Source organism: Talpa occidentalis, unplaced genomic scaffold (assembly GCF_014898055.3).
Source record: "Talpa occidentalis isolate TD23 unplaced genomic scaffold, MPIMG_talOcc4v2.1 talOcc4.7, whole genome shotgun sequence".
In the NCBI taxonomy this organism is placed as follows: domain Eukaryota; kingdom Metazoa; phylum Chordata; class Mammalia; order Eulipotyphla; family Talpidae; genus Talpa; species Talpa occidentalis.
Window position 1 is genome coordinate 50,456,414 of NW_023605083.1, and position 15,317 is coordinate 50,471,730.

Sequence of the window (15,317 nt, forward strand, 5' to 3'; positions counted from 1 at the left end):
GGGGCCAGCCCCCCAGCAAGTCTTCACTCTGGGCTCTCTGACCTTCTCTTGGCTTCTGCTTCTCTTGCTTCTCTCTCGGCTTCTCTGCTTCTTGGCTTCTGTTCGTTCTCGGCTTCTGCTGTCGTCCCTGTGACGCTGCCCCTAAAAGCACAGTCTCAGCCCAGGTGAATCCCATCTACCTATGCCCACACCCTATTCCAGGTGCCCGCCATCAGGCGTACATTAAGGACTGCAAGGATCCATCATCTATCCTGATGGCGGGAGGGCACAAAAGCCTGACATTTTTCCTTACCCTACACAGGGCAACCCCAAAAGGCAATGGGATGGCCTAGGTGTGAGTCCTCACCCGTGGGATTTAAAATGAAAACCTTTGAATAAGACCCAATTGCAGGCACACACAAAAAGGTTAACAGAAGGTTTATTTACAAAGGGAAATGAAAAGAGTGGGAACCCAGGGAGAAAGAGAGATTAATTGGTGAGTGCATCCTATTGGTTACACTTTCTGAGCTGGGACCCCAAGAGCACACTGAAGGCCAGTGTAGGGGGCAGAAAGGACACAGTGCAGGTTTTCTATAATCCAGCAGATCAGGTCTGAGTCTTCAGTGGCTTTTTTGCAGGCTTTTATTGTGATTTACCAGGTACACGGCAGGCAGGGATGCTGGGGGGCCGGGAGGCTGGCAGATCTCCCAGCCCCCAGCAAGTCTTCACTCTATCTGGGCTCTCGGCATTCTCTCTCTCTCTCTCTCTCTCTCTCTCTCTCTCTCTCTCTCTCTCTCTCTCTCTCTCTTTTCTCGGCTTCTGCTGCTGCTGGCATCCCCATGACGCCGCTCTTAAAAGTCCAGTCTCTCAGCCCAGGTGTACCCACTTCAGGTGCCCGCCATCAGGCATGCATTCAGGACCACAGGGTTCCCTCATCTATCCTAATGGCAGGAGGGCAGAAAAGCCTGATACCTTTTACCTACCCTACAGCCAGCAAAACCAAGAGCGTGCAGGCCACAGGTGTTCAGTTTTATACCAAGCCTGCTGCTTAACTCCACCCTTAGTTCCACCCATCCCCATTCAGGAAGTCAAGTGTTCCCCATTCAGGAAATCAAGAGTTGTGGCAGATTGGGCATGATGGGCTTTGTAATCCTCAGTTCCTGGGATTTCTTTGGCATGGAGGTGGGGGTGGAGTCCATAAAACATCAGTGAGTAGAGATCACTCAATTCTAGAACATTCTCATTGGGTTTCTGTGTGCTTAAAATGAGCTGATGTACATGAAATGTTTATACTGGTGCCCAGCACTTAGATCTCCCACTGTGGGTCTTAATTTTGCGTGGTTACCCTCAATTACATTTTGAAAGAGAGTAGAATTTGTAGGGCTGAGGAGGAGAATGGAAGAGCAAGAGTCTGCCTTGAGGCTGGCCCTGGAAAGGTGCTGGGTTTAAGAGGACAGATGTGAAAGAGCAGAGGTTTCTTTTATTACAACCTCGGCTCAACCTCTTGCTTGTCTGTGTGTTGCTGTCATCCGTGGAGACTGCTGTGCTTGGCTGAGAGGGATACTGACCCTTCGTGTCCTAAGCCATCACGGGTCAGATTCAGCCACTAGGATTCAGGTTGTGGTCTTTGTTCTGTCACTTTGTTTTGCTCAGTAGTCCTGGTCCATTTTATTTATTAGGTTGTTTACAACCGTTTTCCTGGACTCTGGAGGTAATCAGTCAGTGTGTACTCCATTTCCTCTTTCAACTATGTTTCTTGCTCTTTAGTTCAAGGCTTTTAAAAAACATGTCTTTTTTTTTTTCCTTTTAGTTGTGATAAAATACACAACACACAAAATTGCCTTCTTAACTATGTTTAGATGGACAGTTCAGTGGTATTTGCATCCACATTCAGTCCAACTGTTATCACCATCCATCCCCAGAACTGTTTTCATCTTGAAAAACTGAAATTCTGGGGCCTCCCCGGTGGCGCAGCGGTTGAGCGCTGGGTTGCGAAGCTGCCCATGGCCTCTGCGGCGCCGGTTCGATCCCTGGCTGCTCCCCGGCCACCGGAGGAGGGTCCCACATGGCGCGCAGACTTCTCCTGCCGCCCGCTGCTCCCCTCAGCAGTGTACTTCGGTCCTTCTGCCTGCTCTGCTCCCCGCTCTGGCTCTGGTGAATCCTCTCACCCTCCCACGCTTCTGACTGTACCCAGTGCATGTATAAAACAAAAACAAACAAACAAACAAATAAATAAATAAATAAAACATGCCTCTAAAATAAAAAAAAAATAAAAATAAAAAACTGAAATTCTGTATCCATGAAACAACTTCCATTCCTCTCCCCCAGCTCCTGGCAGCAGCCATCACTCTTTTTATAAACTTTAGTCAAGTTCATCACTCTATGAACTTGACTACTCAAGGTACCTCAAAAATATGCTTCCTTTTTGTGCAACACTATTTCCCTTGAATTAGAAGCTTCTTATAAAAGATTTTTCAAAAAGATTTTTAGATGCACTCGCACTTCCTATTTTACAAGAGAGCTTCTCTGTAGTGACTTTACACAAACATTTATGACTGGAATCCTTTTGCACCAGCATCTTTTTTGTTTAACTCGAAAGGAAGTAATCTCCAATCTTCTATAAAAGTACCTAAAGGTTAACATGTGCAGTGAAGCCAGTGAAGATAAAGTTGGAAGTGTTCCTCGCATTCTATCCCATTTCTTACTCCCACAGCCTATAAATGTTGACTGAAAATTGTGCCAAAATCAAAACAGATCTTAACAGAGATCCTAAAATTTTACCACTTGACTTTTTTTTAAAAGATTTATTTATTTATGCATACAACGGCTGGGGCACAGGCCAGAGGTGTGGGGGCTGAGAGGATTCACCAGAGACAGAGTGGGGAGCAAAACAGGCAGATCTACTGAAATACACTGCTGAGGGGAGCAGTGGGCGAGTCAGGAGAGGTCTGCTGCGCCATGTGGGTTGCTCCCTGGCTGGCTGGGGATCAATTTCATGCTGCAGAGGCTTTGGACAGCTTCATAGGTTGTGTCTTAACCCCTTGCGCCACCAGGGAAGCCCCTTGACTCATTTTTCTTGACGTTATGTTTGATGTTCATTTTTCTCTGTGCCATGCTTGGTCTGACCTGGAGCTGGAGAAGAAATATTAGTTCCAAAAATTCTCTTCATATGAAATGACTTGACCTGGCTGGAGGCCAACAAGTTTCAAAACTATGCTCACCTGAATGCTTCATGGAATTTTGAAGGCCTGGGCTAATCATTGCACATGCTTCCTCATCAGTCATAATTGAAATGTTGATTGGCTTGAAATAATGACAAAAGAGGAAATGACATTTTTTAAAAAATATAATTTTTGTATTGGTTTGGAGTTGCAAGAAGATTTCACATTTTAATGAACATTCACTCTGAAGCAAAAAAATCATGGATGAAATAATCTTCTAACTCATATCTCGAAAACTAAAGATAATTCTATAGTATCAGCATATTGGTCATAATGGCCACTTAATTTGTACTGAGCAAATATTAGAACTCTAACAGTTAATCAGTTTATCATCAGTATTTGAATAATGGCTGCTAATTATTTTACACAATAAGTTTAATAAGGTAAAAATGAGAGGGAGGGAATGAGGAATGAAAAAGAGACAAGAACCTCAACTCTAATGGTTGACATAGTTGCTGTAACTGAGCACAACATTTGTCTTCTACTTCCTGGCAGTGAAAATAAAACTCATTATTAGGAAGGAGAATGCCTACTAATTCCACAGGAACATAGCTCTGTCTGGCACTATGTTGTGAAAGGAATTTCTTTTACAGGGACAATAAGTGATGTAATTCACAGCTTTTACGAAAAATGCAGAAGTAGATTTCATTTTCTTCCTACTGAGAAAGCCAGTGACAGTCGGGGGAAGTGACAAGGGCATCAATTCTGCAAGGAGGCTAAAGTGCTTTAGGAATTTAATCTCCATGCTGTAATTATAAAACTGATACAACACAGGGTTTTAGATCCCCCCACACCTCCCTTCCAGAGCCAGGTTTTGCTAGAAGCTGGACTGCAGATGATTTGAGTTGTCCCCTCTGACCAGAGCCTGGAGAATTTTAATCTCTGATACCGGCTAAGACCAGATCTGATCGCTTTGGAAACCAGACAAGCAGATGGTGGGGCTGACATCCTTTTACAAACACCAAGCTGTGTGCTCACCCAGGTGGAAGCCTCCCCACCCGTCTGCAGATGAAGACGAGCTGTGGGTGTATCAGCAGGCAGATCTAGGCTTGCGGGGGTCAGCAGCCCCTTGGCTGCCCCTGAACTTAGACAGATGTTTGACTGAGACCCCAGAGTTCCACCCACAGTGCACAACAGACATGGTTTTAGCTTAGAAGCTATTAGGATAAAGTGGGCCATATGACTGCCTAACCAGAGGAAAAGTCCTCTTGGTCTGCCAGGGTACTCCAACCTCGAGAGGGATGGTCCCTTCTTAGGCCTGCCAGGATGAAATAGTTGCAGAGTTGACCCCCCAGTCAGCTCACAAGCTGACTCGTGTTTCTGGGGGTTTCATATTGATAGATGTTCGGGTACACCTGCCTGGGATAAAAATTTTGGCTTAAACATAATTAAAGCCTCATTTTTGATGGTCAAACTGTATTTTTGATGTCCATTCTGGGGCTCTTGATTTAATATGATGAAACTGTTTATGGTGGGAAATGTCTTGTTATTTGTCTTCCTGTTTGCTGTGGCAGTTTATCATGACCTATGCAAAGGTTTGAGACTGAATATGAAATATTGGTAAATTAGTTGGAGTGAATACAGGTTTCTGTCAGAAAATAATCACATCTCTCATTCCTTCTTGGAACTATAATTATTACTGTAGTAAGTATAATGTAACGCTTAAATACATTTGTTCTACAAAGTTTTCTGACACCAGAGGTCTCTAAGAATTCCAGAACAGGTAAAAGTTAATTTTTTAAAAAGTGAGGCATTTTTTGCTCAAAATATAGATGACTGGATCAAGAAGATGTGGTATATATACACAGTGGAATACTATTCAGCAATCAAAAAAGATAAACTCATGCCATCTGCAGCAACATAGACAGAGCTAGACGGGATCATGCTCAGTGAAATAAGCCAGAAGGAAAAAAGAAAAATATTGGATGGTTTTACTTATAGGAGGAATATAAGGGAAACAAATAAGGAACCAGGAAAGAAAAATAACAACAACAGCAATAATAAAACCAAACCACCAGACAACCATAAATCAGAGACATTCTGTGAGGGAGGGGAAGGAAATGGATCAATACAGGGGAGGGGAGAGCACAAGGGACTATGGTGATGGTTCATGGGTGAACTGGTGGTGGGAATTTTATGGGGAAGACATACTGATGTAAAAGATGTAAATAAAAAAATTATAAAAAATGTAAAAAGAGGGCCTCCCTGGTGGCGCAGGTGGTTGAGTGCCACGCCGGGAAGCTGTCCGTATCCTCTGCGGCGCCGGTTTGATCCCGGCCGGCCAGCAAGGGTCTCACATGGTGGGGCAGACCTCTCATGTCTCGCCTGCTGCTCCCCTCAGCAGTGTATTTCGTCAGTCTGCCTGTTCTGTTCCCTGCTCTGTCTCTGGTGAATCCTCTCACCCTCCAGCACATCTGGCCTGTACCCCTGTTCTTGTATAAATAAAATAAATCTTTAAAAAAAAGCAAAAAGAAAAAAAATAAATAAAAAGAATAAAAATAGGAACAAAAAAGGTTTCCTTTAAAAAAAAAGTGAGGCATTTTATTGTGGTCACCATGTCATTTAATTTGATAAGACTCCTTTTCATGTCTGTGTGCAGAGATGTAGGAGAGGGCTAGAACTCTGTGGGCTCAGAGGAAATTTCAAGCCAGAACTAATCAGGTGTCGTGACATCTTTCCATGGGACAGTGACTTAGCTGAGGTCGGCGAAGATGTGACCTGTTGGGGATGCGCTACCTCCCCTGGGCAGTGCCACTCAGCTCCAGGTGACTATGGTCAGCGGATGATAGTCAGCTCTCCCATCCTGGTGGACTTTTTTTTTTTTTTGTGGGACCCTCACCGGTGGCCGGGGACCGAACCCGCGCTGCAGAGGCTGTGGGCAGCCTCGCAACCCAGCGGTCAACCACTGTGCCACCAGGGGAGGCCCCCTGGTGGCCCTTCTGTTTGTTCTTTTTCTTAAGAGAAAATGAAAATTCAGATTTTTAAAAAGTGAAACCTCCCCATTTTGAAAAGCCAGTGGCTAATGAGAAAATTTTAAAGACAAAGCACCCCGTGTTGGTTACATCACGCCCCATGCTGTACCTATGGGCTCTGATCAACCAGTTTATTAGGTTTTACCTCACATTATTTGTAGGCTGGAGTCCAATTCTAAATTTGCCTAGGAATCTATGCTAATAAGTTAAATTAAACCTACATTTCCTGGTGATGACGGATATATTTTATGTATAAAGCCAACTTTAAGGGATTTTGTTGCAATTAATTTTTCCGGTCATAAATTCTGGTGTTCCTTGTAGGGAACCACCTCGTTGATAGAGGTGGCTTCAAAAAATGCTATATAACTGCTCAGAGGGGAAACCCAAAGTGTACTTTTTTTTTCATTTTATTTTTGCTGAGGTTTTCTTATAATTTGTGTGTTGAAGGACACTGGGACATTATTGAGCCCAAATGCCCTCCCCACAGGTATGGAGGCAGGGTGAGCATAGTCATCAAGTTGAGCCTTGAGCCTTGGTCTTCTGCTCATTGCTAATAATAATTAGTGTTAATTGAGGTGCTCATATTTGCTGGGAATTTTTCTAGTTATCCCTAAATCCCTAAATCCCACAAAGCAACTGTTGTTACCCCACTTCCAGAGAAGAAAACTAAGGTGCAGTGACTTGTCCCAGGTCACACACCTCATAAGAGGTGAAGCTAGTGAAGTGTGTTTGTGTCTTACACTACTTATATTTTTTTAAAGATTTATTTATTTATGCATACAAGAGCTGGGGTAAAGGTCAGAAGAGTGGGTGTGTGAGAGAATTCACCAGAGACAGAGTGGGGAACAGAACAGGCAGACAGACCGAAGACACTGCTGAGGGGAGTAGTGGGTAAGTCAGGAGAGGTCTGCTGTGCCATGTGGGTAGCTCCCTGGCTGGGGATTGAACTTGTGCTGCAGAGGCTGTGGATTCATAATGTGGTGCTTAACCCCTTGTGCCACCAGGGAGGCCCACACTACTTGTTATTTTCCAGGCACTTGAATCCTTAAATTCCCAGTGTATTTAGGCTATTCCAAGAATTGCTGCTTTCAGAGCTTGGCATTGTATGAGAATCTAAAAATTTTAAAATTTATGTCCTATAATATCTCCTGATTTAGTACATGAAATCATCCTATACAATGTCTTCATTCTTTTTCATTGATTGTTGCTTTTAGACTATGGTTATTGGTAAAGGTTCATTTTGCAGAAATTTTAAATCTTATTCCCTATTGAAGCTGTGGTTGTCCTGCTGCCAAGGAACTCAGGCTTCAAAGGCAGGCAGCTCTGGATTCAAGTCCTGTTTTGGCAGAGTGTGACCTTGGGGAAGTGACCTGGAATGGTGGGGTCTCAGTTTCCTCTTCCAAAAAGTGGAAACAATGACAGCAGCCTCCTGGGAGTGCTGATGGTTAAGGGAGACAATCCCTGGGCATCCTTGTGCCAGGTGCCAGGCACACAATTCCAAACCCAGGAAAAGGGATTCCCCATTCCCCGTGCTGCTTCCATGCCCAGGCCCAAAGCGAGGACGGAAGTGCTGGTGCTGAACAGCGTGCTCTAGCAGGCCATTGGCATTGAGCATGTGAGCATGCTTATTTGGGGTTCTTTATACTTATATCTTCACCTTGGGTGTGGCCTCTCTTAAGAGGCCTCAAGGTGGAGCATTCCTATCTTGAGTCCTGCTGTGGCCCTTCACCTATACCTGCTCACGACTGACTTTCAAACTCTTTCTCAGCATTTTTTGCTTAGCAACTGCAGCTGCTCAACTCTGGACCCAAGGCCCAGGGCATTTAAGTAAAGGATTATTATAGTCTTCGTGAAAGAAATCTTATGTCAGAAAGGATCCCATCAGAGTTGAAGTGCCTCACCCCATAGCAGTAAGCCTAGGTGCATATCATCATCTCCTGTGGCAGTTACTTTTATTAACTTAATTGTTGGTTTATTTATTTGGCAGTGGGGTGGGGGTGGCCATGGTAGCAGGAAGCAATTCCATTTTGAAGAGTCACCATTAGAAATAGTCACTGCTGTTGCCATTTCTTTTTTGATGTATCACCAAAGTACAGTTCAGCTAATAAAGTCTAAGCACAAGAGAGAGTTCACTTTGGAGCAATACTGCTGTTAAGTTAATACACACAAAGAAAAGATGCATTAGAAACCACTCTTGGTTACTTGGGAAGATTACTTGGAGGAATTATTTGATGGGTTGTTAAAGCCAATGTGAAATCTTTTAAAATGGGATGAGTACCCTTTCCAGGAACCTGTAATTCAAAAACATTTCTCTGAATTTTTCCTAAAATGACCTCTCATTCCTCTTCCAGAAAAGCTACCAATGAGATTTTTGTTAGGCTTAAGGAGAGAAAAATTTTTCTCAAAGGAGAATGTCTTTGATGGTCTTAGATATCCAGTTGAGCCTAGAGGAGCTTACAGATGAGATGACCAATAATGTGGATTTGCTAATATTCAAACCCTGTGGACCTTTTGGTCACTCTTTAAGGCTGACCTTAATGCCTTTCTCCATGTTAGCCTTCACAGACATGCCCAATCAATCAATCTGGAATTTCTTTCCATGATGTTTTCACAGTACATGGTGTTGTGTATGGTAGCAGTGAGCCCTGTCCCCAAAGAGCAGTACCTCCTTTAAGGTCAAGAACTACTGGAGCTGAAGATTCTTTACTAGTCTTAGCCTTCCTGACACTGAGGGATTCAGTGGGAAATTATTGCTATCTTCTGAGGGTGATCAGTTTTTGTCATTTAAAAAATTATAAATAAGCAGTTGGTTTGAAAATGTTATCTGCTTGTGATCTACATTTGCTTCTGTGAATTTTGCTTTCAAAACTGGCTCTCTTTATTATAATTAAAGTAAAAATCAAAATCAACAAGCAACTATGAACCAGAGACACACTACGGGGGCGTGGGGGGAGGGACTAGGGTCAAAATAAGGGGGATGGGAATTGTATGGGGAGTATAATCAAGATGAATATGCATACATTGTGCAAAAATGAAAAAATGATGTAAAAATATATAAAATTAAAAAATAAAATAAAAAAACTGGCCCTCTATCCTCCTCTGGTACAGTCTTTACTTTCTTTACTTTGTTTCCTTGTTTTCTACGTGATAAATAAAGTTCTTTTCAATCATCACAGCCTTCATTTAGTGCTTATGGTGCATCTTTCATGCACACACTCACACACACACACACACACACACACATATATATATATATATATATATATATATATATATATATATATAAAACTGGTCTTTCAGTGTTAATAAAAACTCAAGTGGAGGACCTGAAGATCTGTTGGATTGCTCAAGTTAGCTTCTGTTCTGTGAGCTCTGTGCTAAGAAGTAGAGATGCAATGAGGTAAATAAGACAACTCCGATTTGAGGAGTTTACTGGGCAGTACTCCACCCCATTCCCTCTAATTCTTCATTACAAAGTTAAAAATTAAAATAAATGCTAAAAACAATGCTTGTCAACTGATGGAATAAAAAATGTTCTGATTGCAAAAAGTGTTTTTGGTGTTGCCAAAAATCACCAAACAGTGTTTCAGATACTATAGGGCTCCAGAATAGATCAAAATGAAACCATTGAGAAACCCCTAGATATGCACCCAACCTCTAGGGCAGTAGACAGTGTCTTAGGATATAGAAAAAGTGGAAAACAAAAGTAGAAAACGACTTTCCTAAGTCTAAGTAACACTCTAGCAAGAGTCCTGTCTGTGGATTTGAGAAAGGAGGAAGGCATGTTTTGGACAAAACAGCATGGTTGAAGGCCAATATGATTCCAGATAGATTGTTACAGAGGAGGAGGGGCTGGAGGCCAAGGAGGTAAGTGAGAGAAATTGATAAGCAGTATCAATTTAAAAAAATCCAAACCTAGGCAGCTCTGGGGCCTGCCTGTGACTATGCAGATACCTCTCTTTTTTTCTCTCTCCTTTTCCTAATAAACCTGTCCTTTTAAAATATAAAAAAAAAAATCCAAATCTACTAAGTCGCTCTGTCACTATTTAAAGGCTGCCAACTTGCTTAAAGGGGAACAAAGGCAAAGTCTGCAAATGAGAGGGAGGATAAAGAACCAAATATCTGCCAAACTCCAGAGACTCTTAATCAGACCAGTGCTGGGACATGGGCTCTAGGGCTGTGCCTGAAGACCCCTAGGGCTAAGCTTTCTAGAAGATTGGGCAGAGGTCTGAGGAATTAGAGGTTGTCATGGAGACAGCTCCTGAGGAAGGCCTGTGCGGAATGCTTCTCAGGGAATGAAACCCTTTTAGAGATGTGCTGCATTAAGCAAGGTTGACTCAATAAAGAGTCCTTCGTCAGCAGGATTTGGGAAATGGTTTTCTGGAGGAAACCTTGCTGCATTGCCTGTGGGTATATCTTTCAGTTGTCTGCCCTGTCCTGACTCCTCTGCTCTCAGTCCTAACCCAGAGTTAGTCTTTGCAGCTGTGGCTTCTCTGATCAGTGCTGCCTGAGAGCTCCTGTGTTGCCAAGATTCTCCCGGAGGCCTGTGGAAGTCACCAGTAGGGGGCAGCCCAGCATGCTCCTCAGTCTTCTGGTTCCTGCCCAGTGGCGTTTTTAGACTGTCTTTTAGGTGGTCCAGGTAACAAAGAATTTAAGTTCAGGGGTATTTGTCCAATGTGTAACTGAGAAGCCCTGGGATCTTCCCCGCTTGTATTACTTTCTTTGTCTCTCTTTCCATTTCTCAGCACCTTCTTTCTTCTCTCCCTTCTTACCTCTCTCCCTTCCCCTTACCTTTATTTCTTCCAAAATTTTAAAAATCAAAAATGTAACACCATCACAAGAACTTTCTGTGTTTATATTTAAAACTGGTGCTTTAACTTTTTGGTCTTTTTTTGTTACAATCTTTTTATTTATTTGTTTGTTTGTTTGTTTTTAAAGATTTATTTATTTATTTGCATACACGAATGGGGGTACAGGCCAGAGGTGTGAAGGGTGAGAGGATTCACCAGAGACAGAGTGGGGAACAGAACAGGCAGACTGACTGAAATACACTGCTGAGGGGAGCAGCAGGCAAGATAGGAGAGGTCTGTGGCACCATGTGGGTAGCTCCCTGGCTGTGTGGGGATCAAATTCATGCTGCAGTGGATGAGGCTAGCTTCATATGTTGCTTCTTAATCCCTTGTGCCACCAGGGAGGCCCTGTTACAACCTTTTTAAATAAGTGAAATAGTTTAACAATTTGTTTCTTTACCCCAGACGTATTTTCCTTTCCCAAGGTGAACTTCATGCAGTCTTCTTAGACTTTTACATGTGTACTGGATAATAAACATTATATAGTCTGTGTATTTTTAAAACTTCACATATATTGTTTCACAGTAGATGTACATATCAGTATGTGATTTTGCTCCTTTTTCTTTCTCACTTTGCATGGAGATCTTTTTGCTTAAATATAAAAATATAGTTCAATTCAACTTATGTATTTTTTAATCAACTTGTATATTTAATATCTTATTTGCTTGAATTTCTTCATTGATGAATACTTGGGTATACATTTGATAATGATCATAACACAATATTATGAATATTGTGAATATTCTTGTGTGTGTGTCCCCTTGTGTGGGTATGTGAGAACTTCTTGCAGGTGAACACCTAGGAATGAAATTTTTGGTATAAAGTGTGTTGATTGATGATATTCCAGGTTACCTGGCAAATTGCCTATCAGAATTGTTATACCAGTTTACACTCTCTCTAAAAATATAACAGAGACCCCTAATCTCATTAGAAATGCTTTTCATTGTCAGACTTTAAACATTATGCCATTCTAGTGGGAGAAGAGTGATACATTACTGTTGTTCTAGTTTGCGTTTCAGGTTGTGGGGTGAGTAGCTTTCCTTATATTTCTTGGTCTAGAATGGAGGTTACCCCTCTGTAAATTGTATTTTACTGGTTTTCATTCTAACCTTTCATTCTAACCTATGTTTCCTTACTTGATGGAAACCACAGGGAGTTTCTTAGGAGATCAAGTTCATGAAAGCTTTATAGCCAACAGCCATGTTGTAGGCATCTTCAAATGGTCACCAGGAAGGGAAATTCTTGGCATTTGCCACTGGAATGATCTTTGTGGCCTTTAAATTCAACTCTTCTGTTGGTGTTTCCATTTTGATCAGGAGAAAAATTCATTTATTTATCCAGGGCATTCCTGTCTCCCCAGAAGGAGAATATTCTCTGTGACTGACTATTTTTCATAGTTTCGCATGGATCTCTTGATGACTCTCAGCAAACTCTCCTATCTGACCTTAGATCCAAGAACTTTGATCCAGGTATCTAACTTATTTTCATCTCAAGAATACCATGAATTTACCACTGGCCAAATTTATCCTACCTCTCCTTCTTTTCTTGGGCATTGGTGACTAGAATACTTGGAGTTAAGCTTGTGTTCTTTTGCCAACAAGTCTATGCATTTTTAACCTTAATTCTTTAGTTCCATTGATATTCTGCTCTTGCTTTTCTTTGTTCTATTCCTTCAATTTTTATTTGTGTTGTCTCATTTATTTTATTTTATTTACTATAACTGGGAATTTAAAAACTAAACAGCTGATGAAAATGAAATAAAAATGTTAAAAAGGGCATACCTAACAAAAAGTTAAAATAGATGCTTTATGCAACAGATGTTAAGAATGTAGGGGGTGGCTGGCCCATGATGTCAGCATGTAGAACACACTGGTGATCCAGGCAAGGAGGGGTGGCTGAATTCTCAGGTGATTTCAGAACTGCAACAGCAGCTACATGAACTCAGCTGGAGGCAGTGGAAGATGCTCAGGAAGTCCTGGCTGTGATTGCAAAAGAAACCTTGTTCTTGTTACCTGCCCTTTTTGCTTCTAGTTGCAAGAACAAAGCATTAACACTTAGGAATGCAGTTGTTGTAGGGGGATATCTTTTTAAAAAATTTATTTATTTATTTGTTTGTTTGTTTGTTTGTTTGTTTGTTTATACAAGAACCGGGGTACAGGCCAGAGTCGCGGGAGGGTAAGAGGATTCACTAGAGACAGACGGGGAACAACAGGCAGACTGATGAAATACACTGCTTAGGGGAGCAGCATGTGTGGCAGGAGAGGTCTGCTGAACCCTGGCGCTGGGAACAAACTGGCACTGCAGAGGCTGCAGACAGCTTCACAGCACTGTGCTCAACCGCCTGTGCCACCAGGGGAGGCCCAAGTAGGGGGACAATTTAGAAGAGGGACATTGTAGTTTCTGTTGAAAATGTCAGTGGAATGAAAGCCTTGGGAAATGTATCTAAAATGTGATAATTTTGAAACATTTCATAAATACTCTTGATGCTGAAAGTTGTTTGAGGAGAAGGTTGGGGTGCTAAAATGTTTCCTTCTTCTGTGTGTGGTAGCTGGAGGGAGGAAAATGAATCTTTCCTTCAGGTCTATCAAGAGCCAAGCCCTGGGGATCAGGGGGACCAAGATCTTTGCGAGGAAGATGTGCTTCTGTCTTGGATGTTCCCTCATCTTGTAACTGGGGATGTGTTTATGTGGGTTTTTTAAAAATTATTTCTCTTTGATATAATTTTATTTCTTCAGAACATTTACTTGTACTTTATGTCTAAAATTTGTTTCTTAAAAATGGGTGCACCACTCTTACAATACATAGCTTGTCATCTTTTTTGCTTTTTAGGATTGGATAGAAGGGGCCTAGTGAGGCTCGATCCTTTCTTCCCCATTGGTTACTAGATTATTCATTTTAACTCATGTTGGCAACAATAGGGACACTTATTTGCTTTCAATATATTGGTTGGAACATATTGTTTATCTACAAATTTTGAAAGAGAAAGTGGAAAATCCACCCTGGAACAACATCCTGTAATACTTTTGGAAACTTCAAGTGCAGCCTGCCCATACATCCACTCATCTACATACCACCTATGTACTCTCCCTCCTTCCCTCCCTCCCGCCCACCCACACATCCATCCATCCATCCATCCATCCATCCATCCATCCATCTATCCACCACCCATCCATCCTTCATCATTTGAACACCTATTTTGTGTAAGGTTCTTTGCTAGATGCTGATGCACACATTAAAAATGATAAAACAGGATACAGGTGTCTTCAAAGAGGTTGTGATCTAAGAGCAGTAAATAGACATGTACTCAAATAAATACAGCACAAGGAAATTCCATGATGGTCCTTTTAAGAATTTTGTGTTTGAATTACTAAGGATTGTCTTGGTTACAAAGGACAGGGATTCATATCAAACTTCGGTTAGTGACATCTAACCTCAGGGATAACTGGAACATAGACTCCATGGCATTTTCAGGGTTCTCTCTGTATCTCTTAGTTCCTTTTGTGTACTGACATCATTCTTGAATAGTCTTTCCTTGTATTAGAAAATGTTTCCAATGGCAGTCCCAGTCCTGTGTAATCTTTTTCTTCTTTTTTTATGTGTAATCTTTTACACACACACACACACACACACATATACACATACATACATATGTAAACACATATATACATATACACACATACATATATATGTATATATATATATATATATATATAGAGAGAGAGAGAGAGAGAGAGAGACTCAGTGCTAGCATTCATTAATTTTGGTACGATTCTCACTGGTCCAGTTTGAAGTCACATGCACATCTCTAACCCAAGGCCAAGGGGATGGGCTTTTCTGGCCAGCAAAGTCATAAGTTTATTCCCATATTTGAAGTTTTGGGACTAGAGGGAGAGGAAGGTTTATATGAGAAGCATTAAGGCCACATGGGGTTTGTGAAATATGCCTCCTGAAAGGTAAAATCACCATTATTATAGATAAAGAAAGGAAGAGGAAATGCTGGGTCAGGAAAAAAAATTGTGTTGAGGCAGGAAAGGTGAGTAAAGGGGGGAGAGGAGTCTGCTTTAGGGTTTTAGGTAGTAAACGGAGAGACTGGCTGTTTTCTTGGAATGTGAGGAGAGATGTGACTTGTTTTGGGTGGTGTCTTGGGATGACATCAGTACCCCCATGACTATCACCAAAAAGACAAAATGCCTTTGAGAGATAGTGGATGCATTTCCAAGTAATTTTGAGGTCCCTTGGAAGGGGAAGCAAACTGAATTTGTCTGTGGAAAGAATGATGAAAGATTAAGAAAAAA

The 15,317-nt window shown here is 41.7% G+C and overlaps 1 protein-coding gene across 6 annotated transcripts in view; it reads left to right on the forward strand.

Annotated features, from left to right (window-relative positions):
* The window catches only part of NTRK2 (neurotrophic receptor tyrosine kinase 2), a 337,402-nt gene that overhangs the window by 17,770 nt on the left and 304,315 nt on the right, over window positions 1-15,317 (forward strand). The window lies entirely within an intron of this gene.